The sequence below is a fragment of the Oryzias latipes genome, chromosome 22 (assembly GCF_002234675.1).
Source record: "Oryzias latipes chromosome 22, ASM223467v1".
Taxonomy (NCBI): domain Eukaryota; kingdom Metazoa; phylum Chordata; class Actinopteri; order Beloniformes; family Adrianichthyidae; genus Oryzias; species Oryzias latipes.
Genome location: NC_019880.2, coordinates 26,690,983 through 26,718,257, shown reverse-complemented (window position 1 = coordinate 26,718,257; position 27,275 = coordinate 26,690,983). Strand labels below are relative to the sequence as shown.

The 27,275-nt window shown below is 41.1% G+C and overlaps 1 protein-coding gene across 1 annotated transcript in view; it reads right to left on the bottom strand.

Annotated features, from left to right (window-relative positions):
* LOC101169650 (leucine-rich repeat and fibronectin type-III domain-containing protein 2) overlaps window positions 1–26,681 on the bottom strand; it is a 194,776-nt gene extending 168,095 nt beyond the window's left edge. The window contains exon 1 of the mRNA XM_004082825.4: window positions 25,691–26,681. The gene's annotated coding sequence lies outside the window, so the exon portion shown is untranslated. The remainder of the gene's footprint in view (window positions 1–25,690) is intronic.
* Between the last annotated feature and the right edge of the window lie 594 nt (window positions 26,682–27,275).

Below are 27,275 nucleotides of genomic sequence, written 5' to 3'. Positions count from 1 at the left end.
CTAATGCACCTAGCTTTTCCATCTCTGGCAGTTTTCCCTACATTCAGAGGTATGCTTGCCAGCAGCTTATTAGAGCAAATTCTATTATATTACACAACTTGGAGTAATCACATGGAACGCCAGCAATGAAGCACAACACATCGTAGTTTCTGCCAAATTTTACAAAAAGCTGATCATGAGGCTGGTTTTGTGTAACTAGAAGAAATTGAGATGAATTTAGGCTAATGGTTGGAGTAAACACTTCTTTTTTACATTTTGTAATTGTATTTCTTCAAAATTGGTGACATCACAAAACAGTTACAACCAGTTCCTTTAAAAAGAGTTTTTTCCTGAGAAGAAAGACCCAGTATAGGTCATCCATCTGCTCACATGTACTCAGATGATTATATGGTTAGTTTTTTTTTTTTTTTTTGAATGAGGAAGAATGTTTGAGATTTAGAGAGAAATTAGGTGAGGTTGAAGGAAAACCTGCATCCCAAAGGGCGTTGAAAAACCATTTCTAAATTATACATCATGTTTGTATGATGTACAGGTGGATGTGATATAGATTTATGTACAGGCTGCTTCCAGTGACACAACTCCACTCTCAGCACCAAAAATAAAGTGGTAGTGCAGAAATTTGAATAGTTTGGAATACGCTTAATCACCTTTGCATCTCTGAATTAGCAGTGTGTGAAAAAAGAAACCAAAAAATGTGAATTATGAGTTAAAAAAAAAGCAGCAGGTGTTAACTCTTAATCCATAAAAATTCTCATTTTTTGTATTATAAAAATGTACTTCAGTTAAGAAAAAATGATACTTGTTTTTGTCTTTTCGGAAAAGAATTAAGTCCATATCCAGATCATACAGGAGAAGTTTGACAAAACTGTACAGAGTTAAGCGACGTTGGCAAAACAGAAAATGCCTGTAGCATGACAGCAGTCTTCCTCCTGTTGAAAGTACTTTTTTTTACAAAGTGTCCATGCTGGAGTAAACTGCTTCCTATTACTGTATTCACCACAGGGAAGTCATTTGAAAGGGAAATCGGCAAAGATTCAATCTCAGATGCCTTTACAAACTAATTGCAGAGACAGTGGGGGGGGGGTTTATCCCAATTGTGACCTTATGTCACCTAAAGCCATAAACAAAAAATGTTTCTACGCCTTATGTCACAAAAATAAACTATTGGGGAAAGATTTCAACCGGAAAAGTTTTAGAAAGGAAGCAGGAGGTGAATCAAGACAGATTTCATGACTGATTTTGTTCCCCCCCCCCCCCCCCCATAACCATAAAATGTTCAATCATTCCAAGCAACCATTTACACTAGGGGTGTAAGGATTGAGCGATGATGCATCCAGATCGATAAATCTTGACCAAGTTGTTAATGAAATCGACCTATGCTATTATAAAATCGTAATAAATCGATTACATCGATCTTGGAAAATACCATCTGGATATATGGGATATGTGGAGGTGAAGGGAAAAAAATTATACATTCATGTATTTTGTCCATTCATGATAGATATTGATGGGAGTGAAAAACATGCCACCAAGCATTTCTTTCAAAAATAAATAAGGTTACCTTGAAGTCCTTCCCTCAAAACAAAGTGGTTAACAGTTATATGGAGCTTGTCTGTGCAAAGAAAAACATTAAATAGCTATCTTTCCCCATGTTTGCCCAATTCTGAAATGTGCAGCTGAAAGACGATATCAATGGTGCTCAGTAAGCTGCAAACTAAATGAAAGTGCAAGATGATCTTCTTACAAATTTAGGGAAACATTATTCAACCCACACTTGACACTTTGATAGGGTTTGGTCATGGGAAAAATCTGTACCATTATGGTAACATTAACCTTGACCTCTAACCACAATCTGCAAATCTCCCTGCATTTTCAAAGGCTGTGAGGCAAACTTTTCAGTTAAGAACATTTTTACGGTCTGGTGGTTTGCAGGTTTTCCAAAAGCAAACACGTAGTAAGCAAGCAGAAGTTAAAAGACGACGACTGCTGTGGGTTCGTGCTGAGGAAGAGATGCAAATGTGTTGCATTGAAACCAGAACAGCACCTTGCAAAGAACCTGTCAACAGAGCAAAGAGCACCTCACGATTAAAAGACCTGCTGTCAGGAGAGGCTGCTGTGAAGGAATTCCAATTGTCTGGAAAATCGGACATTTCCTCCTAATGATTGAAATTTACAACAGAGATGAACAACTGTGCAAAAAAGGTTTTGAGAGTCTAACCCTAGAGTTTTTGAGTGTTTATTACTCTGTTATGCCACACAGTAAATTGCCTCCTGGTGGGGGGGGGGGGGGGGGGGGGGGTATGCAGAAAGTTTTGGGTGTCGTGTTCCTCAATATTCATAAAATGCATTGAAAACTGTGCAAACATGAGTTTGTCCATGTGAAACACCTTAGATGAGGTGTTTCACATGTATTGGTCTGAATGTATAAGTGGGCGTGTGTGAATGTAAGTGGTAGTATGTCCAGGTAGACTTGTTTGTCTGTGAATGCTTTTGGAGCCAACAGGTGTGTTTGTAACGTTTGAGTGTGTGTGTGGCCAGGCCCCACCCATTTTAGATTTTTCTTGCATCTTAACCTGTCAGTTGTGATTATAAAGCTCCAGCAACTTGTTGCTTTCTGACACTTCATGATCTTACCCTGACTACTATAATCACCCCTATACCAGCCCACCCCCCTTATCTGTCATCCCTCTCTCTTCTTTCCTCCTTTTCTTTTCCGTCCGGTCCAACAAAAAATATTAACAAATATAATTAACATGAATAAAGTTTAGCTGAAATTACAAAATGGGGTTATTTAAATATACATCTGATGTATCATAAGATTCATAACCCCTGTTGTAAAAGTAAAATATGTCCAACACAAAAGGCTTTCAGCTCTCATCTGTCTGCTTAGCTGTTGGATAGAACAAGTTTAAAAAAGAAAAAGGAAAAAAAAGAAATGGCCTATCAAACCAAAGGTCCAGAATGAACAGAGCTCAAAACATGGAGAGTAAAAGAACGCTCAGAAACAGAACACAAGAAGACTACACCTTATATGGGAGCCTAATGAGCTTCTGATGGCAGCTGAGACTCTCGCAGGACCCCTCAGAGGAGGGGAGGCCCTCCAGGAAAAGTCACAGCCTGCCAGATTGACAAAATACAAAACTACAAGGAGCATTTCATTTTTGCGTTGACCGGGCTAGGGACGGGCACAAGGAGTACACTGGTTTGTGCCGTGCTGAGACTGCATTTGACGTTTTTTTATGTCTGTTTTTTTGTCCATTTGTCGGTACGTCCATCCTTACACATTATTGTCTGTTTTTTTGTTTATTTGTTTGTTTGTCTCATCTCATTTTTTTTTTTATAATTTGTATTTCCTAAGTCAATTAATGCAGTTGATTGAATTTAGTACATTTTTAGTTTAGATTTTTGTTTAAATGTATTTAAATATCGTTTTTTTCGTTAGTTAATTTTGGTGGGACATCAGATTGGGGGGTGGGGGAGGGGGCGGTCACTGTATTTTGACATTACCCCCCCTTGCCCATGCCTATATCCGGCCTGGGCCCAAGGACACGGGGAAGAGGATCTTATTGTGCATTTGTCCACGATGAAATGAAAAGCAGAAGATGACCATCTGAGAATTGAGCGCTCAGCGTTTCAAACAGCTTTTTAACAGCAGAGACTCACATTCTAACCTGATTTCCTGCGCTGAAAACCCCATCTCCACATGAAGACAGTTGCCTGTGTGTAGTAGCAATTGACCTCTTGGACCAAGTTAAGATGACTCACTGTCTTACCATGAAAACCCATGAATAATAAGTGCGCCTGCTCTTACTTTGGCCACAGAATCGTCATGCAGACAAAGATGTTTCTCCTGTTCGCTGTGACTCAACAAGACGACTCATTGCTTCTGTTGTGTGGATTTTTTTCGCCCTCTTACTATTTCTTTATTTTGCTCGGGGGCTTAGGAAGATAAGCTCTACCAGGCCTTCTCTAAATTACAGATTCTTCACAGTGGCGAAATCCCCACAGAGCCTGAATGTTATCACTCCACAGAGGCACAAGGAGCTCTCAATTTTAGATCTCTGGAGCTAAACAGTTTTCGTTGCTAACCTTGGGGCCCGATGCACATGAGTGAGGGAGATGAGCTTGCCTGCCAGTGCTGCTGTCATGCTCTCAGTGATAACTTCAGCAATAGCTGTTTTTTCTTTCATTAGAGCAGGAAACATCCCAGGCCGTAAGGGAATTTATGATTATGTGTATTGGGAATGAAGAGTGTTTAATTACATGAAAGCAGCATTTTTTATTTTTTCATTTTTTTTAACAGAGATGCCATAGCTAGTGCAAATGGAAGGCAGCATGGTGACTGCGGAACATAGAGTGTTTTCCGCATACTAGTTTTAGTGCCATTTAATTGCCAGTCAAGTTTATTGCAACCCTGAGGTGCATAAAGACAGAAACAGATTAATCTAAAAGCATGGAAATGTCCTCCAGAGTCTCACTCCAAGCAAGAAAATGAAGCTGCATCCTCTTTACCGCTGTGCGGTGCCCAGGGTCAATGATTATCATTCTTATTGGCAACACTTTACAAAACATGATGTCATGCAGCTTCCTTGTTATTTGAATCTGTTCTTTCGAGGTCAAAATGATCTAACGGATTCCTTCACTGTTGCTTTGTTTTTTCTGATGGATTCTAAAAAAAAGAGGCAAAAAGCAATGCTTTGTGAGCTAAATTCAGTATTTAACTCAAACTTTGTCATTTCTGTTTGACATTTCTTTAATTAATTTGGCTATTTAAGTAAGGATGTGTTAAACAATCCTGATTAAATCCTATAGTTGCTCTGCAGGGAGGTTTCAGAACGTGCTCAGTTTTACGTCACTAGAAGAAGGATGGTAAAACAGTAGATAGTAGATATTTTGGAACTAAAAGTTCCTAAACATTTCAGTACATTAGTATGTAACTATGAATAAATGTAAGAATTACATGTACTTGTAACATGAAAATGTCAGAATTACATTTCTATTCAAATAGTTGTGATGAACAAATCTTGTTTTGTTGACATAAAAAATGAAACGGGCGGGCCACAAGCTCCCTGCTCCGCTCTATTCTGTTGCATCCACTTGTGGACAACTAGGAACATCTTTGTTTTGTCTTTGTTTCCTTCGCCTGAGCTGGCATGTGGCTCAAAACTGTACGGCTGGGTAGATGCAAATATCTTGGCATTTTTGTTGCACTGGTAATGTTAGATTGGGGTTGTGAGAGGCTGTGAGCTATCAGGAGACCATGTAAACAGATGGATCACAGGAAGTGGGGGCAGGCTTACTCTGCCCCAACAGTCCTCTCCACAACGGAGAATCGAATTTCTAATAAACTGAAGCTGCTCTGCAGAAATTGTGTCCTAGAAAACAACAGTTATTTTTTTTTTTGTAAATTTGGCAAAACCATTACATTCACAAGTAAAAGACCACTGGGAACACTTTGTAGATCGATCAAAAGATGATCAGATTGGGACTTTAAGGACTTCTACAACAGTTTTGGTGTTGCATTATGGAAACTGTCAGTTTTTTTCACCAACTAACAACCAAGAATGTCTCAATCACTCAAAAAAAATTGTAACAAGAAAGATTCCGTGGAGTTAAAAAAACATTCAAACAATGTGGGGATTTCCTACTTGTTTGATGCTAAATTGACGGCGTGTTAAATCCCACATCATAGCACCTGTTTATGCTGTTGGAGAAAATCTGCAGGTTTGAGTTATTTTAAATGCTGTTGATGGGTCTACTAATGGCTTCAGATAAACAAGTAACAACCCGTCTTAAAAATGTGGTTCTTATTTATATAAAAAATACATTTCTAAAATGGTTGATACTCTTTGAAACCATTCTTTTCAAACATCTTTAATGATGTTTATGATCTGAGCGACGAGTATGCGCTCTCTGAATGCCTGTTTGTTTCCCTATGATTCATGATGCATTGTTCATTGTTTACGTTGGCCTGCGTTCAACTATCCATGAAAAAAAGCAATATTAGATGAAATTCTCCAATGACTAATGTGTATGGTCAACAAAAAATGATGCCCTGACCTTTAGATACAAACAGAACCACCGTAAAAAATAAATAAATTAAAACCTTCAGATCATTTAGATGTTTTTCTGAAATTTTAGTAAACATCTGTAATGAAGCACTGACGGCAGCAGTTATGATCAAACTGTGGTTCATGCAAAGAAAGAGGAGCTTCTCTGGAACATTAAGCAGCTTGTTGTGATACTTTCAACCACCATGACCCTTCGACCGTTTTTAATGCTGTGAATGTAATTCCAGAATTCTGAAGAAGAGAAAAATCCGCCTTGTGCTGATATGCAACACTGTGTTGCATATTGGTCAAGGTCGATACAAAAAGCTGCTTTTCTCTGACAGAAGCAGCTGATTCACGTTAATCACGTTTATGCTCAAAGAGTTAAGGTATGTCAAAGAGCGTGTCTTAATGAGGTGTCGCTGGTGACATCTGTGGTGTTAAAGGGCTGAAGGCACATGAGGAAATGAGGAATTCTATGAAAACAAGGCAGAATCCGAATTCCTTCCCTACGGCTTCTCCCTACCCCTACATTTAGCCCTCCAAAGGGAGAGTTCTGAAAAATAGTCTCTTCGAATTCGGACACTACTCCCACTTGATGTCATCAATAGTCGCGAGTTAGCAACGGTAGCGCAGAGTTGCTAGCACTTGGAAATACATAACATTGGTTTTATAACTTAAAAAAGGTCACGCTAAAACAAAAGTGTTTGTTTACATTTCAATGTAAACTACCAGCTTTCCCAGACTTCCCTTATAGAATTTATTATCAGGGTAAGGGGGGGGGGGTTGTCAGCCTGCTATGCACCTTGGGGGGAGGAGCTACTTGGCAGTGGTCCCCCTCCCATGATTGCTGTATGGAATAGGCTCCCCTCTCGGTTTTAATTGCAGCTTAGACATGTAGGATCCTTGGTAGGGGGGGGGGGGGGGGGGTGCTTGGACATCACTGCCAAAAAGCAGTAAATGTGCTTTTAGTGCCCTACCCGCCAATTTTAACTGCACCCCCTTAGTACACACACCCTTTACCCCTCAAAATATACACTCCAACACAAACACGCATGCATGCACACACACGCCCTCACAAACACACACACATTGTGGGGCGGCCATGGTGCAGCGGTCGACCCATGATCGTAAGATTGCAGGTTCCATTCCCGCCTTGCACACCCATGAGTCGATGTGTCCTTGGGCAAGAAACTGAAACCCACCTTGCTTCTGGTGGGAGGTTGGCACCAGTGTTCGGCAGCGTAGCCGCCAGTGTGTGAATGTGTGTGTGACTGGGTGAATGGGTCTGTGACTGTAAAGCGCTTTGGGCCTTGTAGGTAGAAAAGCACTATACTGTATAAGTATACGCCATTTAGACGCATTTTACAAGGAAGGTGGGACCTAGTACCATCTGTCCCCTACCCCATCCCTGGTAGGGGGTACTGGGCCCTTGGCAACGGCGGCCGTGTTCCGTGGGTGTTGGCTTCCTGGGCCCGGCAGCCCTCTCTCCTCGCAGGGAGAGGGATCCCTGACCTCTCTGGCAAGACCAAGAGCCGGGGATCACATCACATCTGAGCCAAGGGGTGTCCGTGTCGCTGTGGTGTGGGTTCTGGTCCTTGCCCCTGGTAGCTGGGCCTCGCCAAATTTCCAACTGTGGGTGAGCCTGGTCAGGCCACGTTTACAACACTTCTTGTGGACCCTCTCTTCCCCAGGGGATTCTCCTCTTGAGCGCGGATGGCTGGCCCCTGTCTTGCTCTTGCCCTGCCTTGCCCTGGACCAACCATGGGTCGGGTGGGTGGTTCCCTGGAGAGCGGGGCGGGTCTCCCTTGGGGGGGTCCTGGCTCGTACCTGGGGGATACCCAGAAGTGCTGGGTGGTGGTGGGGTGCTCGTCTGGGGCTGTGGGTGTTCTTCTGGGGCGGGGCCTCGCGTTGGGCCCTCGAGACACAGTGGGGGGGGCTGCTCTCCTGGTTGGGCTGGAGCTTGCACTCTCTGTCCCCCCCATGCCTCCCTGCTCTCTGGCTTTGGGGGCGCCCGTCGCGGTCCTGCTCGCCCTGGCCTGGGTGGCGGTTGTTCTCTATCTGCTACCATGAGGGCATTGGGGGGTTCTGGCTGCCGCTGCGGCGGGGGTCTTGGTGTGGGGATGGCTGGGCACTCTCCCTCCTTTTCACATTCCACCATCCATTTTAGAAGAACATAAACACTCAATTGAGCACAGGTGTTAGCTCACTTTTTCACTAATATTTTGCGTGATTGAATGAAATATTTCACACTAGTTGGTTTAAAGGCATAAGTATGCATGTGTGAACATTATTTTTATTGTGACATGTTGACGTGATCATTTTTGGAGCCAACAGGTGTGTTTATAACATTTGAGTGTGTGTGTGGACAGGCCCCGCCCTTATAGACTTGTATTACATCTGAACCTCACTGTAATGAGTATAACCATCCAGAAACTTGTTGCTTTATGCTGCTTTATGGTTCTACGCCCCCCCCTTCTATAATCATCCTTCTACCCCCCCCTAACATCCCTCTCTCTTCTTCCCTCCTTTCCTTTTCCGTCCGGTGCAACTCAAAAGATTTTCAAATATGACTAAAATGAATAAAGTTAGGCCTCGATTACAAAATGGGTTTATTCCTCTGGTTTGTCAGAAGATTTATAACCCCTGTTGTTAAAGTAAAATATGTCCAACACAAGGGGCCTTCAGCTGTCATCTGTCTGCCCAGCTGTTGGACAGGACAAGTTAAAAAATGAGTAAATAAATAACTACAAAAAAAGACAGAAGACCCACATGAAGAAAATAGCTTCTCCTCCAACGCACAGCACAACACGGAGCCGAAGGGCTCGGCATCCCTCTGCCGTGAGGGTTAGTCCCTGAAAAAACTGTTTTGGACATCCCAACCCCTCCAAATGCCTCTACTATTGGAGGAATAGGGAAAAGTCGTAGGGTTAGAGAAGAATTTGGATTCGGCCTAAGATTTGTATATTTTTTTGCCCGTTTTATTCCAGACTTTTATCTCATTTTATTATAACAAAGTTGTAGATCCACCGTGGAAAAAACAAGTTAATATGCAAGAAAATGTAAAACTATTTGAAAAAGTAAAAACATTATGAGAAAAAAGTTGTAAAATTCTAAGAAAAAAGAAATAAATGTCATGTTTTATTAAATTATGTGAAAACAAAAAGCCATGTTTTTTCACAAATTAAAGTCGGTTGTGAAAAGGCCAATTTCCACTGCCCATTTGCAGTTCGTCTACATTGCCTTGACACAAAAAAAGGACGTTGAATAATTAATCAGAGAGTCTACATTGCCTCAGTCATGTCTGCGTCTGACATCCGTCTCTCCGCACCGCAAGCTTTACACGGGAGTTACATTTCCAGTCCATTGATGCGTCAATACCGGAACCAGAGAACCGGAAACCGGTCCGGGTCTTGAAATAAAAACATCCTTTGTACTTTCTATTTAAATTTGTATTTGATGCACAAGGTGATGTCCCCACACAATAATGGACATCAACATTGTGAACAACACCGTCACATTTAATTTTGGAAGAAAAAAATCATAATTGATGTCCCAAAACCCTCATTTTACAAGGACTTGGTGTGAAAGGAGAGGGTATTGGGCCTAATTGCTTAAGTTTTGGATGAGCGAAGAGAATGGGGTGAACTGCTCAACACAGAGGTGGCAGGAAAAAAAACCTCTTTCGCGAGCCAGGGAGGACGGACCACACAAGCAACAGAGACAATATAAACTGACCGTAGACCGTAGACGGACCAGTGTAAATTTGGGGTAAGCATCCAAACAAGTGCCAACTAAAGCCATCAATGCATCCATTCATGGTGATTCCATAGGGCTTTAGTTCATCATAGGAATGCATTTGCCATAATACAGTTGGACCTGTGCAACCATACTGCCAAAGACGTAAACGGCACGCCTGCTGGAAATCCACTCCATGTGAGTCAAGAATCTCTTTCTGAAGAGAACCAGGTTTCTGCAAACTCTTCTCAATGTCCTCAATATGAAACACTGTTGACTCACTAGAAGACTTAGTATTTTAGTATTAGTGAAACTATCAAACTCAAGTAACTGCTTACAATGCCCTCTACATCTCTCATTCTGAAACACGATACTGGTTCTTCTTTTGTGGTTGTTTCTATTTTTCTTAGTAAACAGCCTTTTGCCTCATAAAAGTATTACTTTAATCTAGTAAATTCCAAACTTAGAACGTTTGCACTTTATGCATTGAAACCTTAAAAAATAGTTGTTTTTTGGACACATGTGAGGCATTGTAAAGACAGAAGCGTTGCTGCATTCTGACATCAAAGAAACAAGTCATGAAAAGCAACCACTCTAACACAACTCTCCCAACCTAAAAGTGTGTCAGAACTAATCACTCCAAGCAGCCGTGTTGGCAGACATTCCTGCCACCTTCCTCTCCCGAGCCTGTGATCCATAAAGCTTGGAAGCTGCAATTTACTCTAACAGGCGGGGGTACATTACACCTCAAGTTTGCAGACAGAAGCCCGCTTCTTAGTCAGTCAGAGAGTCAACGTAGTCAAGAGAAAACAGATGGTTGTGTTTTAACTAGTGCTGCCATGAGATTCTTTTTGTGCAAGATTAGCTAATCACAACCTGTAATTAGTAAATCGATTGCATCTATTTTTAATTTAAGCTAATTTTTGCTGTGAAAGACCCATTTTGAGATACTTTTATTTAAATTTGGGATATTGTTGCACAGTTTACAATTTAAACAGTGACTTTATGAAGTTTTCGTATTATAACAGACTTCCAACCATTACTTTAACACCATCAAGGGGGATTATTTTCAATCTCAAAATAAGACTAAATAAACAAAAAATACAACATTGGGTCCAAAGTGCTCTATTTTAATCCATCAAAAAAACAATAGGAACATTTCTGAGCAACCAAAATGTGTTAACCACAAACTTACATATGTTAACAAACCTCATTCCACAGTTTAGCGTCTGTTGCTATCAGCCCTCTCGTCAGGCTCTATCCCTTACAAAACAGATAACAGCTGTGGCATTGTGTCATTGTTGTGGATACATTCTGTTATGAACTATAAAGTCGCACATCAGTGATGACAGCAGCGATGGCCGCACTCTGAACAGGGACTCGAGAGCGATTTAAGACCTGTTTTTAGTTACGCTCAAATAAAATGTGAAAGAAAATAATTGGACCCTTGTTTTATATTTGAGAACACAACAGTAATTACAGATTCAAACGGAGAAGAACATAATAAAACATGAAAAGTGCAAATTAGTCTGTAATTAATGAATCGCTATTAAAACAGTCATTTGGCAACCATAGTTTTTACATTCAGATTTCTAATTCTAATGACTGAAATCTGTATCCAGATGCACTCTTTACAAACACTGTTACACATCACACCCCTGCTGCGAAGTCTCTGTTTACCCTTGACATCACGTCACTGCCCTCCAGTTTCACCCAGTCAGCTGAATGCTCTGCAGGCAGCCTCAGCTCCAAAGCCTCTCAAATGAAAAAGTTTGTTGAAATCCAGGGGCTTGAGTGGGCTGTAACTGCTGACTGTGACAAATGAACCTGCCATTAAATGACGGGCGCCACAAAAGTGCAGAAACAACAACAACAACAGAGAATTCATGTGGGAGGAGGGAAAGGGTCACAGTGAAACTGGAGTGGGCTCTCAGAGTTCACAGGCTTATTGGATCTGGAAATGAAACAAAAGAAAGATAAAAGAGAGAAAAGGGATTAGATGAATTTGCCTCTGCTATCTAATGTATTTAAAGTGCCTAGTTAGGACGGCAACCAGAGTTAGTGTGCAGACACACTGTCGTCTGTACTGCTTCCATCATTACGGCACCAGAAAATGTAGCCCCACTGACTGAAAATGCTCTCATGTTTCACATCTGTGGCGGCCACTGCCTGTGTCCCCACGGTCATTTTGGTCAGTAAGAAATAGCATAGCAATGTTCCGACTTGTATTTCACACAGAAAGAGAGCCGCCGCCTGAGAGCTCCCTAAGGTTCCCCGTAAAGCTCCACAATCTCTCAGCGCTTCCGAGTCGGCAGTTTGCTTTGATGCATTCTGGTGTCAAGTGGTTTCTGCAACCACAGAGGAGAAGAAAGAGCTGGATCCTGGCCGCCTGGATACAGCTCAGGCAGGTGAGCTGACGGCAAGCGAGAAGGTCAATACTGTGGCTCCTCGTCCATCTCTCCCCGAATGACCAATGGCCAATAAAGTGCTTTAACTTCATGTTAATTTTCCATTTTCTGTACTTCAGAATGGGGTGCACAGTGGTGCAGTGGTTTGCATTCAGAGCCAGAAGGTGGAGGTTGCATGCTCTCCTCATGCATGGATGGGTTTTCTTCAAGGACCCACAGTTCAACACAGGGGTGGGCAAACTTTTTGACTCGTGGGCAACAAGGAGTTCTAAAATTTGGGCTGGACCCGGAGCAAATGCATGGAGTGTTTAAGTAGCCCACCTTTGAAGAAGAATAAATAATATACAATCTGGGCCTAAACACACGAAAATGTGATATAAAAATTAATATATATATTTGAGAACCGAACATTTTTTTAGGTTTCTTCTAAAACGAATTGTGGTTTCCATTGTTATTTTAGTGCCAATTACACCATAGTGTTGATGCCCCTGAAGGAAAAAGGCAAATTTAGAGAAATGCTGCTTTTATTAGGTGTTGGTATTTTCTGAAAAAATGACTCTGAAAACACACATGAATGTCAGAAAAACAACAAATCTTCCAACACCATGTGCAACACAGAATACATTTCCTGACCTAAAAGGTCAATTTATATGTATTGCACCAGAATTAAATCAAAATAAAACAATAACAAGGAATATAAAAATAATTTAGCCCAATTTGGTGGGGCCACATGAAATACTTTAACGGGCTGCATATGGCCCCCCCCCAGGCTGTAGTCTGTCCACCCCCTGTTCCAAAATCATGTTTCATAGGTTAAGTGATGTCTCTAAGTTTGCCCTAGGCGGAGCATGTGGCCTTGCTACTGCAAGCGTGTAGCTGTAGCTGGGTTGGCTCCAGCAACCCTTTGACCCCAAAAGGAATGTTATGGAAGCTGTTCTTATTAGATGTGATGCACAAACGGAAGCAGAGGGTCCAGCAGTTTGAACTAGAACTCCTTAACATGGCGAGTTCAAACAATCAAATGCTGCAAGCTGCAATTCAGCATCACTTCTGTGAAAATATCTACACAAGTCAATTTTAACCATGGACATGTGCCAAGCACATCAGTTAGGTCAAGGGTGTCTTAATGTTTATCTATACTAATGATCCAACATTGAAAAGGTGTTTTTTTTTTCTTTTAAATGTTTACATTGTGAACAGTACAGTGTTCCCTCGTTTATAACAGAGTTAAATTCCAAAAATACTCATCTGATTGGTGAAATCCATGAAGTATAGAAGTTTTAATGCTTTAAACCACCTCACTGCACACTTTATACACATTTCTCAGAAGAAAAACATCAAAGTTCAAACCTTCACTAAAAAATAAATCCAGGATTATAGAATGAAAACAAAGATCTGATCTTGATGTATATTTATGTAGATTTGTCAAGCTGATTCTGTACAGGAGACAAAGCACAGGTGAGAATGACTGACAGGGTCAATGGCCAATCAGGTCGCAGAACTCAGTGTGCTGTAATAAACATAAAAACGATGTAAAATTGTGCAAACAAAGATTCAAGATCACAATAGGTGAACCACGAAATAGTGCAAGGAGGCTTCCATACGGCTTCCACATAGGGCTCTGAGCTATGTTTTATTGATTAAAAATGTAAAGAAGTGGTAATTTTCAAAACCTGTTTGGGATTTTTACTGCAGTTTCCGTTAGATACTGGAGTAGGCGTTCTTGCTTAAACTCCTACATTTATTAGTGCATTAATGTGCACTCATCCATCTATTTATGAGCTGCTGCATTTCTGGGATTTTGGGATGGCAGCTTAGCAAGGATGTCCTGCCTTTATCTGCAGCCACCTGTTCCCGCTCTTCTGAAAGGACACTGGAGTGATGGCAGGTCTGTTCTCTCCAGCACCTTCAGGATTTTCCACAGTCTCCTCCCAGTTGATCGGGCTTGAAGGATCTTAACGGATTGATGCTCCCATGGCTTTCTTGCTTGATGTCCACACATCCTCAACTGGCTTTTTTTACGTGGAGTCTCAGTGATTTTTTTTCAAGTTGACTTAGCATCAAGGCCTTCCTTCAAGGAGACCTCGATCCCCCGAGATGAAAGCTGATCTTTGCCACCTAAACCTGTGATTGTATCTGTTCATTAACAACCCATGGCTCTTGGCTGGAGGTGAGGCCATGAATGCCAACTGACTGCAAAACAGAGAGCCTCCCTTTGCTTCTCTTTAACACCGTGACTGAGTATATCTACACTACGTTACTGTGAATGATGCATCAATCCATCCGTCAATCTCATACTCTGCTCTAGATTTTGATCAAATCAATGGGATCCCTAAACTCCTTCACTTGAGGAAGTGACTCATTCTAAACCTAGAGAGGTCACTGCGACTTTCTCCCTGAGTGAGAACCGTTGCCTCAGATGGAGTCAGACAGGTGCTGACTCGCATCCCAGCCTCTTCAAACAGGAAATAATAGAAAGGACCTTTCACACAACCATAAGGATCACATGGCATTTGGCCATCGCAGAACCAAAAGGACTGTAACTGCTGACACCTCTCAATGGAAAAAAAAAAAAGTAGCACATAATGTGTAAAAACCTTGATACTTTAAAAATACTTACATACAAATGTGTAAATGCTTTTGCTTATGGGCAAAATTAAAGACTCAGAATGATAAAAATTGTGTTTTTGGTCTAAGGTAGACGGAGATAGTGTAAACAGATGAGTGATGGGAAGTGGGGGCTGGCTTGACAATGGTCCCACCCACAACTCAGAGGTGAATTTCTAATAAGGTAGTGTTGTGTTGCAAAACCCGTATCCTAGAAAATTAAATATTGTGTTTAAAAACTGCATTATAAGATTAATAAAAAGAGCCGTGGGAACACTTTGAAAATATATCAAAAGATGATTGGAGACGGACATTCACGCTTCAAATCCACGCAGTAGCTGTGTGATGTCTAAGATAACATTAATAAACATTTTTTAGAGCATGTCCCAAGTGAAAAACACTTGGTTGTGTGGAAGAGGCTGCAGTCTTAAAGAAAAAGATGCATTTCGGGGGGTCCAAAACAAGCAAACCCCCTCCCATCTGTATGTGCAATAACAGTAGTGTCCTTTGCATCACAGACCCAGTTCCTGCCTCTCTTCATGAAAGCTGGATCCCTTCTTGTTACCTTGATTCTTACACCACATTTAAACCGTTAACAAATACATTTCTTATTTTAAATTCATTTAGTCATGAGACAAGTGTGATCTGCTTAACTAAGTTAATGTTTAACCAAATCTTATATGATGTCAGGCATTGAAGCATGTCAGTACAACATTGCTACAATGTTGTGACCCCCCCCCAAAAAAGATACAACCTATAAAAATGATGAATAATACTCTGAATACTAATCTCTCTACTAAATTTTATTTTCTTATTTGGGCATAAATTAGCATCATAAAAGCTAAAAGCCATACAAAATGTCATTTTGAATGAATCCTGTTGTCAACCTTCAGTTGGCTTTACATGTTTATTTGACTGTTAGGATGTGGTGGAATCCACATCAAAGCTGAGCCATAGAAGATTCTGAATTATAAAAGGCTTCAGGGTTACTCATTTCAATTTTAGCTGGTAAGAAGCTCCAGATCCCACACTTGAGACTTTGAAGGCAGCTGGCAAAAGATAAAAAAAGAGAAAAAAGACAAATAGAAAAAAGAAAAATGAATGGGTGTTTTGTGATGTAGAAAGCTACCAGTTCAAATCATAATTTTAAAGACATTCCCACTGATATATGTTGTGTTTATCTCATGTAGTTTTCTTACTTAACACCTAAAATAATAATGATTTTTTTAAATTAAATATAAGTTGCTGTGCTGGTACACCTTTCCAGTAAACATGGTCTGAAGGTCAAATTAACAGTTTTTTTTAAAGTGGGATCGTACAACCATCCTGACCCTGTTATGATTAAAGCCTGTTGGCTTGGAAACACAAACAGCAGTACATAAACAATTCCACTTTGAGCCGCACAACACTTCATATGAAAACTTCTCTTGAATGTTTTACAAAACTGTCCAAACAGGAAGTACCCACCGGCTCAAAGAAACCAAAATCCCATTCTTGCTCCAATACTTTTTTTTAACATGTTCTTGATAATCCTGAACTTTTGAATGGTAATTTTTTTCTGTAGTACAAGTTATAAACTGACAAATAAGAGTGAAATTTCCCCTCAGGGTCTATAAAGTACTATTCTATTCTTCTGTTCTATCCATATCACACCACTGAAATTGGGATGATAAAAATTGCGATTTTATTTTTTCTCCAAGCCAAGCTAGCAGGGTGTTGCGAAAGGTGGTTCCCAACCTTATTAACGCCACGGACCATTAGGAAGTCAGGCAGTGATGTCACGGACCGGTCTATGAGATGTGACGGAAGATTATTGTGGCATCACTACGATGAGGGAGCAATAGAAAAAGGTGTTCTCCGAGCTTTTATTTTGACAGGCATATCATTGTACATCACACAGGTGTCATCATCCTCTCCCCTTCCTACACTCATGCTGCAAAAAAGAAGCACTGTCTGGGAAGTGGAAGGCTCTTCCTCTGTCTCCTGGCTGGGTGTTTTCCATTTGGCAAAGAAACTTTCCAAAGACGTTTGTATTTTTTTCACATAACTGAGAAGAGCGCCTTGGCCTGCGTCAAGAGTGACATAGAGGGATGTAACAGAGAATCGGGCAATTTTTCAAAATAAAACATCTTTCAGATTCCAAAATAAATAAACAGAAGTCATGTAAGTTATTTATTCTTTCTGTGCGGCCCCGTACCAAATGACCCATGGACCGGTAACGGCCGGCGGCCCGGGGGTTGGGGACCACTGGTGTAAACTACAATAAGAGGTTACCTTAAATGCTAAAACAATCTCATGGCAGCTTGAAGTATTTAACAAACCAAAAACACTCATGAAACGCTAGGGTACCTTCTTCAATCCAATTCTTGTGTAATTCATGTTGGGATGTATTTTTTGGTTACTTTTCAGAGCAATACTAATTTTTTTTTTGTTTGTGTGTGTAGAGTCCTTTATGCTTTTGACCAATCGGATGGAGCCGTTTCATGTTAGATGCCTGCCTTCCATGTAGATGTGGGTCATTTGCAGTATAATTAAAGTTATGTTGACTTTTATTTAAACAAATTTGTTGCATTGAAATGGAAAATATGTATTTGTTTTTTGCTGTGTGTTTATGGATCACAAGTCATAGCACTGTTGCATTGTGGATCACTATTATTGCACATGGCAAGTTTGTCTCATATCGTGCAGCATTCAAAAGGTTTGACAGATTTCGTGTAGCCCGCTTTCATATGTAAGGGGTGTGGACTTCCAACAACCTCACCCCTGATTGGCAAGTGTGGTTCAACTTGGACCAATCCCTACTTCATGTGGCTCTGACAAGGCGGCGACCATATCACCAAAAAATAGCAACTGAATAGACTCCTTTTGGTTTCCTATGGGTGGTGTCTCCCTTCCGCGGTCCAGTTTTCTTATGTAGTTCATGTGTGCAAATGGAAAATGTTATGCCCCGCCTCCTACCAATCATGTTACAGACAGGAACACAAGACGGCCAAAAAAACAAAAACAAAAAAAGCAATTGGTTTGTAAATGTAAGCTTATTCAATGTTGCACTAAACTCATTTTTGTAAGAAAACCTCCTTTAAAATGATATTAAAATGATATATGGAGAGTCAGAACCACTTCTGTGGCATGCACTGTCACAGTCTTACCAACAACATTCGATAGAATAGCAGAAGATATACTAGCAGTTTTTTTTTAAATAGGCAGTTAGTCAACTTCTGATGGTTAAATACCCAACCAAATTGGGAAATTAAGAACTTATACATTAAAACATGAGGTTTATTAACAATAATTTATTTAAATTAAAATTTTGGCTCAGAAATCTAAATAAAATGTAGCCATTTTATTTTTAGAATGAGTTGGTTTCATAAAATAAAGTGGCTACTTAATGGATTTTTAAAGAAGTGCTTAATAGATTAAAACTTATTTAGTATTTGACAAAAATCTACAGTTTTAATTAAAAAAAATTCTAAAAATAAAAAAAAATCCTGATTTCTGACAGCTTTTCAGAATTATGTGGTTCCACAATCACCTGAGCCGTTTCCATGACATTGGATCACTGTAATATCAACAGCCTGGGTTCTAAAAATGAGAGAAACAGTATAGGGGTGAGGATATCAGGTTTTTTTCTGTGCTAAGACAAGAAACCAGATGAACAAAGACGGAAAACAAAAGCCCTCTGAGGCCACAGCAGCTCCCCTCGAGCAGATGATGTCTCTAAACCTTGCATCAAGTGTCAGCCTCAGTCTGCACATATGCTGCACTCCAGCAGCTGGGCCACAGTCATCTGACATGAATACAAACAAAAGACCAACCCAGTAGCAACAACACTGATGATTAAATTCATTAGGGAAATGTCTCCCTGCAATGCGAGGCAATTGGAGGTGAAGAAGGGCATGAAAACGCCCTGCAGCTGCACACTCTGCACAAGTACTGTAAATCCATTGTTTCACAACAGCTCAAATACATCCGACTGTCGGCATGTCGGCTCCTCCTACCTTGTGGTTTGGATTTCTCTGTGTGTTTTCAGCATGCCTGGATCAATCTGTCAGGGAAAGTGGATGAATGAAGCCATGAGAGACTAAGCTCTAGGTTTTCTTCATCCAGAAGAGTCGAACATTTGCCGCCACTGAGGCTTTGAGGGTGTAAAGCTAAATCGCACGTTGTTTCCACTTGATTTTTGCGCTGCAATTGCTTTCTATCAGCGCCTTCACCCATGAACACCACATGAGCCGGAATTGATCTCCTTCAAAGTTTAATAAAAGAGTGGTTCTGTTTTGTGTTCCTGGCTCATCTTACCCATCATTTTCTTTGCAAAACAACAATTTCCCAGCATTTTCTGGGAGCGGTTCTGAGCACACCACACTGCTCCCCAAGGTAAAACTGCTCCACTTCCAAGAGAGTCTTCAGCATCCATCTGCTGTGCCCGTAAATTGTGTTCGCCTGCAATTGCAGGTTATCTCATCTGTCAAAGCCGTCCTATCAATTTCAGCAAGCAGTCTCAACGGAAGGCATTAACCCTCCTGCGTCACTCTGCCATCAAGCATTCAGAGACAATAAACACGGCTGATCCCCACATATCACATGAGCAGAGCTGACACCTCTGCTGCTGCTCTTCACAGGAACCAACTAAACACATGATTAACAACTAATTCATAGCAAAATAAAGGAAAATGCTCTCTCTCTCATGTGTGTCTGCACTTAAAACAAAATGTTGTGGGTTAGAATAGAGACAGTAATTGAATCAAAGCAACACATGAGCTGCTGTTTAACTAATAGGCCAGAAAACGGAATAAATAATCCTCAATTATTAATGCGCGTTTAGCATTTGGTGTTCACCCGGTATTAGTGCATGTCCACCACCTACAGTGCAAGAGGCTTGGTATGAAATGTTGCTCCAGCCTTTTCCTTCACAGCTTGATTCCGATATACGAAAGACTTGGTGTCATAGAATTCCAGACGGACACAAAGCGCAATTATTGATTTGTCCTCAGTGATCAATTTTTAAACAGCTGGCACTTCAGTGAATTGAAAGGAACACCATTCAACCTGGTTTAACTTTCACCATGCATTCAATGGATGTGTGTGTTTGTACGTAGAGCCTGAAAACGGTCGTAGAAACTTGCGTAGCAATGCATGAACGCAGGAGTTTTGAGTGCGGGAACCGAAAACGTGCAAACATAGACTTTTCATTGAAAGTGGTCATTCGAGCCTGCGTTGCTGAGGGTGATGTGAATGTAGCTTTAGCAGCAATATATGACTAAAAAACTCAGAAATTATATACCTTTTGGTGTCACATTTGTTACACCCATCTCATTTCCTTAAACACTAATTGAATATACAGTCACTTGGTCCATGATTTCTGCCCTGTAGTTCGTCATTATTCCACTAGGGGCAGTAGAAAGACTTTTCCTGCTCTTTTCAAAATGGCTGCTTGAATGAAATCTCAGTTTTGCAGGTCAATATTTTTGCATCTTAAACATTGTTACGAGACAAAAATTACAAAATCAACCAACTTATCAAAATTGATATAATCTATATTGCATAAAAAATTAAGTTGTAAATGTTTTATGTGGATTTCATCAGTGTTTGTTATAAAAAAGCTTAACCCATCAAAATAATAATTTTCCTAGAATTATTTGATGTAGTGGGCTTTACAGGGTTAATAATTGTGCTTTATTTTTGTTTTAATTATTTTTTGCAGAATATGTCTTAACTGAATTTAATAAGGGACTTCATACTGCAGGTCTTCACCAATAAAAGCTAATTTAAAACTAGATTAAAGTTTCATATGTAATGCGAATGGAGGTTTCTTATTCTTGGCGAGTTTGGTGTTCATTCGTGCACTACATTTTCTTTACTTTACATGCTCACACTCTGCTGAGAGCACCAGGGGCTTCTGGGAATTCAGCGTCTCGCCCAAGGACTCCTGAATGTGTGAGGAGCTGGAGGTCACACCCGCATCTCCTGACTGGTAGACAACCACTCCATCACTACGGCCTCAGCTGCCCTGCTCTGCAATCTCACTGCCACTTATCTTTGGAGGTCCACTTCCTGTTTTGTAGGGCTGTCACTAACGATTATTTTAGTAGTCAATTAGTCAATGATTATTTTTTCAATTAGTCTATTTATTAACAATTCTTCTTTACGTAAGAGGATGGGCAATTTATTTTTTTTACCAAAAAGGTGATAATCCTGGTAATCAGTCTGTGCAGGTTTGCGTCATGCATAGTACTGCCAATGCTCGGCCTACGGTGCATTCGCAGAAATTGACATTTTACATGTTTAGTTCGTGAATTTCAATTTCACCTTATAAAATAAGCACTAAAGAGCCATAATTGGCGCGCAAGCAATATGGTTCCTGATCCCTGCACTAAATCATTGTCTAAACTTCCCATAAAACTAGTAAGAATTTTATTTTTTACTGTATTACAGTTATTGAACAGTAAAATATTCTGCAATCATTTTTCTCCATTAGTTTGCAAAGGTGCAGCACCCCAAACATGTCTTTAAATCGGTCCTCCTCAAACATTGACAGAGGTCTCATTGCTTTTAGAAACATGTTAAGGATGCTCTGTGTACAGTAGGGCTGCAGCTATCGATTCTTTTTGTAATCGAGTAATCTAGCACTTAATCGATCGATTAATCGAGTAATCGGATAAAACGATTTGTGTGTGTTTTTGAACAAAAAAAACAAATAATGCATAACATAAATGATGTGGTTGTGAAATGAACAAACATTTGATTTTAAAGATCCGCTCTGATGCAAAAGTTACTTTGGTGTTTTTAAGTTGGTCTTGAGAAGTGGCGGAGCTAGAACATTTTGTATGGGGGGGGGGGACAGAAGACTTTGAAAGGGTGGCACAACACCAAAATGGAAGGCCATTAAAAATAAAAGAATCAGAAAAACATATTTGATCATTATCATTGTTTATATTTCGTGTAAAAATAATGCTTTTGTTATTTTTGCAATACTTAAAGAAGCCTCGCGGTCCGCCGAAAGGCGAGCTACCGCCTGTCCCAGCCCCTGCCTCTCGGCGCCCCCTCGATGCTCTTAGCTGAGTGTCCCGCGGGGTCCGAAGCGTTTACTTTGAAAAAATTAAAGTGTTCAAAGCAGGCCCGTTCGCCTGAATACCGCAGCTAGGGGCTCTCGCCGCCCACCGAGGCGGCCCGCGCTGGTCGCTGCGGGGGGGGCGCGGAGCGGCTGACGCCGCCCCTCGCTCGCTGCCGGTGGCACGATGGAGAATGTCTTCTGTTCAGATGCTGTTGTGGTATGCCAGCTCTATTTTGCAGTAGAGACACTGCACCTTGTTGTCTTCTAATTTAAGTGTGTAATGATCCCACACTTTAGACAATTTCTGCTGTTTATTTATAGATCTATTCTCCGCCATCGCGCCAACTAAATTCAAAAGGTCTGTGTGAATAAACGCTCCGCGTGACACAATCAAATCCCTGCGCCGCGCATTTAGTGCGCGTCATAGGAATTTAACGAGGCTTCGAGGCAGAGTTTTTGCCTCGAGGAATTTTTGTAATCGAGTAACTCGAGTAACTCGAGGAATCGTTTCAGCCCTAGTGTACAGTAAGTGTTGCAGCCATCTCTGATGTGCACTGGCTCCTCCCCAGTCTACAGTCAATGGCGCAGACCAGAACTTTGGGCTTCCGTGTCCGGAACACCCGCGATCGCTTTGCTTCGCAGGTTTACATACAAGCTCTACATACAAATTGGAAGTTAACTGATCGCACGCTTGACAGTTCAACTGGCTGAAAGTCGTCACGCTGAATCGCAGCAATGCAGCACTGTGACTAATCGGGGACTTGGATTTAATAGTGACCTGTGGGTAGCGTCTGCTTTAAAACACAGAAGTACCAACTGTTGTAAACATGATCACAAAGGAGACATTATTAGTTGTGGTTTGTGTGCGGTCGGATTAATATGACTCCAAGACGGACATTTATAGAAACAAAGCTGTGGAGATCTGGAGTAAGATTTGCGGGATTTGCACCATTTTTATTTTGTGCACCAAGCCTCTTCCTATTGTAGATGGCAGACGAGCACTAATAAACAGTAAATACACCTAAGAAGAAGAATCTGGTCCGGTCCAACACTGGCTGGATGAGTGTTCATAAAACGCTGCCGGTGAGAATGCAACATGAAATGTAAGTTTGTATCTGTCTTCTTCTTCTATGGTTAAGGACAGGGCTGTACCACCTCCAAAGTTCTGGTTGTGCTTTGCGATCCTAATGACTTTGTGACTGGTGGTTATTATAATCATTTAAAATGCCCAAAAAAAAAAAAAAGATGCGTCGAATAATTGTTGACAGCCCTACTGTTCTGTGAGCCAAGTTTCTGATCGTAGCACATACCCAATACATTACTGCCTGAGGATTTAACGAAGGCAATTAACACGAAGTAAACAACTAACATATGTACATTTCAAGATACAACCCATTTCTGGTTTTCTACCTCATGGTGGCCTTTGATCTTTTAGAGTAGGAAATTATTTTGATGATGCACAAGAATAAAACAAACAATAGCATTACACTTTTGTGCGTTCTTTTTTTTCTGGGTATTTTCATCAATGTCTTTAACTACATACACACGGAGCATTTGGCGCGCGTTCCAATGCGCTAAACGCTGCTTCTTGAATGCAAATATAGCCCATGGTGTTCACACTGGACAAGCAGTGTTTACACATGCATTCAGTTCCCACAGTTTGAGAGGCTTGATGTGAAATGTCAAAGCAGCACTGATTCTTAATTCCTCCTCCATGACCAACTTTTAATCGGTCGGCACTTTAGAGAACAAAAAGGGATGCCATCCATACATCACAACCAAATCTGATTGTATGATTGATCAAAGTCTGAGCTACTTTCAATGATGTTTTGTATATAGAGCCTAAAAATGGTCTCAAAATCTGTGTAGCTATGCATGAATGCAAGATTTTTTAACATAAAAAGTACATTTACTTTGAAGAAAGTAAAAATAAAGAGTGAAAACTTTTTCTCAATGCCAAAATAATTGTATTTTAAGTAAACATGTCTTGGTAACAGGAATGTTTCTCTTGAAACTCGAATTCGAGGTACGACCATTCTTCTTAACCCATAGATTTTTCTTTAGCTTGTTAAAAATTATTTTTTATTTGAAGAATATTGGACTTACTTCCATGGGTTCTGTGTTGGCAGTGTATTTACAAGATCCAGAACAATGACCATCACTGCCAGTTTACCCCTAAGAGAAACCGCTAAATGCTGACCCAAGCAAAGTCTACACCTCAGACAGCAAACACCTTTAATATGCCTTTTAACACCTTATCTGCTGCCATTTACCAATAATTACATGAACTATCACAACAAAGGTTTTTTATACTCATGACTCACTGCTTTAAGGAGTTGTTAATGTCAAAGAAAGTTATAGTTTGATGGCTAAAGTGTGGTTATAATCTGGTTAAAATATGGTCACATTGATCCAATATAACCCCAAATGGCAGAAAAAGAATCAGCCACACAGGTTGAATAAACCGAGTACATTCTAAAGATGGATGAATCATTATTTCTTTTGGACATCAGAGACTGATGGTGGCACACAGGAAATTACTGTTAAAGCAGAGTTGACAGGTGAATAAATCAAGAGATGCTGTTTCAAATGCAGCTTTTGCCTTTAAAGAGCTACAGAATCGGCCTCCTTTAAATTAAAATACCAGTGGATCAGCAATTACAATTACAAAATAATTATTATAAGAAGAGATTCTGAACTGCTGACTATCAAAACTGCTTTTTCATGATTTAAATAGGATCACACGGAACTAATGACGTTTTTATTCTCTGAAATGTAATTAACATCCAGAATTTGTCTGGATTGATGCATTAGCACATAAATACAGAATAAATTCCTATTGAAATCTGATTGGATTAAGTTGTTTTAATTTTATTCTAAAACATAAGCCGTTATCAGTGAAACATTTGAAAATCATTTTAAATGAAAACAAATAAACAATTATTTTTGTATTTTTTTTGTCTTCCATGTGGGTGGGGGGGGTGGGGGGGGGGGCTTCAGATGTCGACAGAAGCCCCGCTGCGGGAGGGGAGGCGCTCGTGGCTGCCGCAGACTAACTTCTGCGCTGTCCATGGTGCTGAAAAAGCCCTCCCCGGAGCGGTGCTCCCTGCCTCCATTTCTCACTGCCAGTCCCGCGTAATCCACACGAGGGTGGCGATATCCACCGGGTGGGAGACTCGCGGCGGCCATTGAGCCCCTAACCACGGACGCACATGCACGTGCGCGTGAGCCCAAACCAATATCTTCGGGACTTTCTGCTCATCGAGCTGCTCTTCTCAGACATGCATAGGTCTCCTGTTTTTTTTCTTCTTCGCACTCGCAGTGCGCGCGCGCGGCGGTCCATCAGTGCCACTTCACGGAGTTTAATGGACGTGTGAGGCTAATCAACTGAGATCATTTACAAAGAGTAGGTTAATCTCTCCCTCCTTTTTCTCTCTTCCACACTTACAAAACACGCCCCTCCATCCAGTCCCGGGATTAATATGCGTCTGGGCGTTCCGAATGTTGTTGAAAAACTGCGCATTCCCCCCCAGATCCGCAATTTTTAATTGAATCAAGCCCCCTTCACTAACAGTTTAACCAGCTAACCCCTGATTAGGTTATTTTAGTGCAAACGCTTCCTGTGATTGTCCGGGAGTGTGAGCCACCAATCATCCAATAAACACCCCATCTGTCAGTGCGCCGCGCGCCACAGGAGCCACGAATTTCTCACATTAAACTGAAATCAGTGCTTATGGCTGACTGCAGGGTCAGACAAAAAGCCAAATCAGAAGAAAAATAAGTATTTGCAGAGTGCTGGAAGGGTTCACGCTACACATTTGGATTTGTCCTACCTGAACCAGCGGACAGTTATCCATCGTGGACCACCACAGGCTTTATACAGTATTCGTAGCTTTCCAGGTTCGAGGTTCCACCCGCTTGTCTTCCATTCAGCCACTAATTCCAGAAGAGGAACTGCAACACCAACTACCTACTCAGCCGCATGTCTCTTCTTTGACTGTTTTTTTCCCCCTCAGAAGCTAGAGAAATGCTGCGCTTTGCCTGGAGCCAAGCTGTGGCAAGAAGAAGCTTCACAGCGTTTTTGTAGTTTCCTCCTTAAGTAAAAATAACCAGCTCTCTGCTGCGTGGGGCTGTCTGTAGATTTCCACGCGACAGCGTCGCTTCATGGCACGGACGCGTTTTCCTTTCTCCTCCCCGCGCGGTGCAGTATGTTACTCGCGTCCGCGTCCTTGGAATCGCCCCACAGTTATCCAAGCAGAATACAGGCGAACTTCCAAATCAAAGAAAAATGCTGGGAAATCCGTTAATCCGTACGAAAAATGTATTTATATTTTAAAAAAAGTTTTTTCCTTGTAGTGCTGCGGGGTTGCGCTTCTTCCATTCGCGGAGGCAGCAAAGAGCGAAATCTCCTGTAGAGAGACTGCAGTGGAGCGGCGGATTACCCTAGATGGCACAAACGCCACAAAGTATGGCAAGGCCCACAGAGAGGAGAGCCAGGAGGCGCGGGTCAGCTCCAAGTGCAGTGTCTGTGGGCAAACACGCGCGCGCCCCTGCGCGCACACACTAGAGGGAATCTAGGGCGTTGATTGCGCGTAATGAGCCACTTTGGCAAGGTCCGCAGGGAGTACCAAGCGGCTGCAGAGGATTAGGGAGCTACCTGAGATTATCAGGCGTTTAGCGGTGTTTAGCCTTCACAGCAACTAAGTAACCTATCAGGACGGTCACAAGCTTGGTCTTCAATGCAGTCCAGACACGTGCGTTCAGTTCTTTCACATTTCTGGACAAGCTCTCACAGTTACCTATGTTAGTTGTTTGGTATGATAGCCCTGAAGTTCAAATCACACCAACAAATCACTCAATGCAAAAACATATTAAAGATCACAATTAAAAAAGAAAAACAAATATCAAAACCAACACGACATTTTAGAAATCAAACAAAATAAAAAGAAAACGTTTCAAAAACAATAACAGTGACCAGAAATAAAAATAAAATGTTCAAAAAAAAGACACAAACCGGCAAAGGTAGGTACGGGACATCACTGATTGGATGATGATGCTTGTCCATTTCAACCAAAAGTTTTTGGGGATCTGCTCCATACTGATCATTAAACATTTATCAGAACGCAGACGTTCACAATGCTTTTGAAAAAATACTCAAACGTGAAAAATTTAACATCCTCATCTGATCAGCGATGTCCCAGGTTCCATCTTTGTAGAAAACTACCTTTGTGAAATTTTGTTTTGATTTTTAACTGTAATGTTGTATTTTTACTATACTTGTTTTCCTTTTTTGTACTTCGGGGCCACCATAGTCTGGAACATACTAGCGTGTTAGGAGAAGGTGGTGGATGACTGAATCCAAGTACAGACACAAAACTGGTAGACATAAACTGATTTATTTTGTCTGGGCTGGAAAGA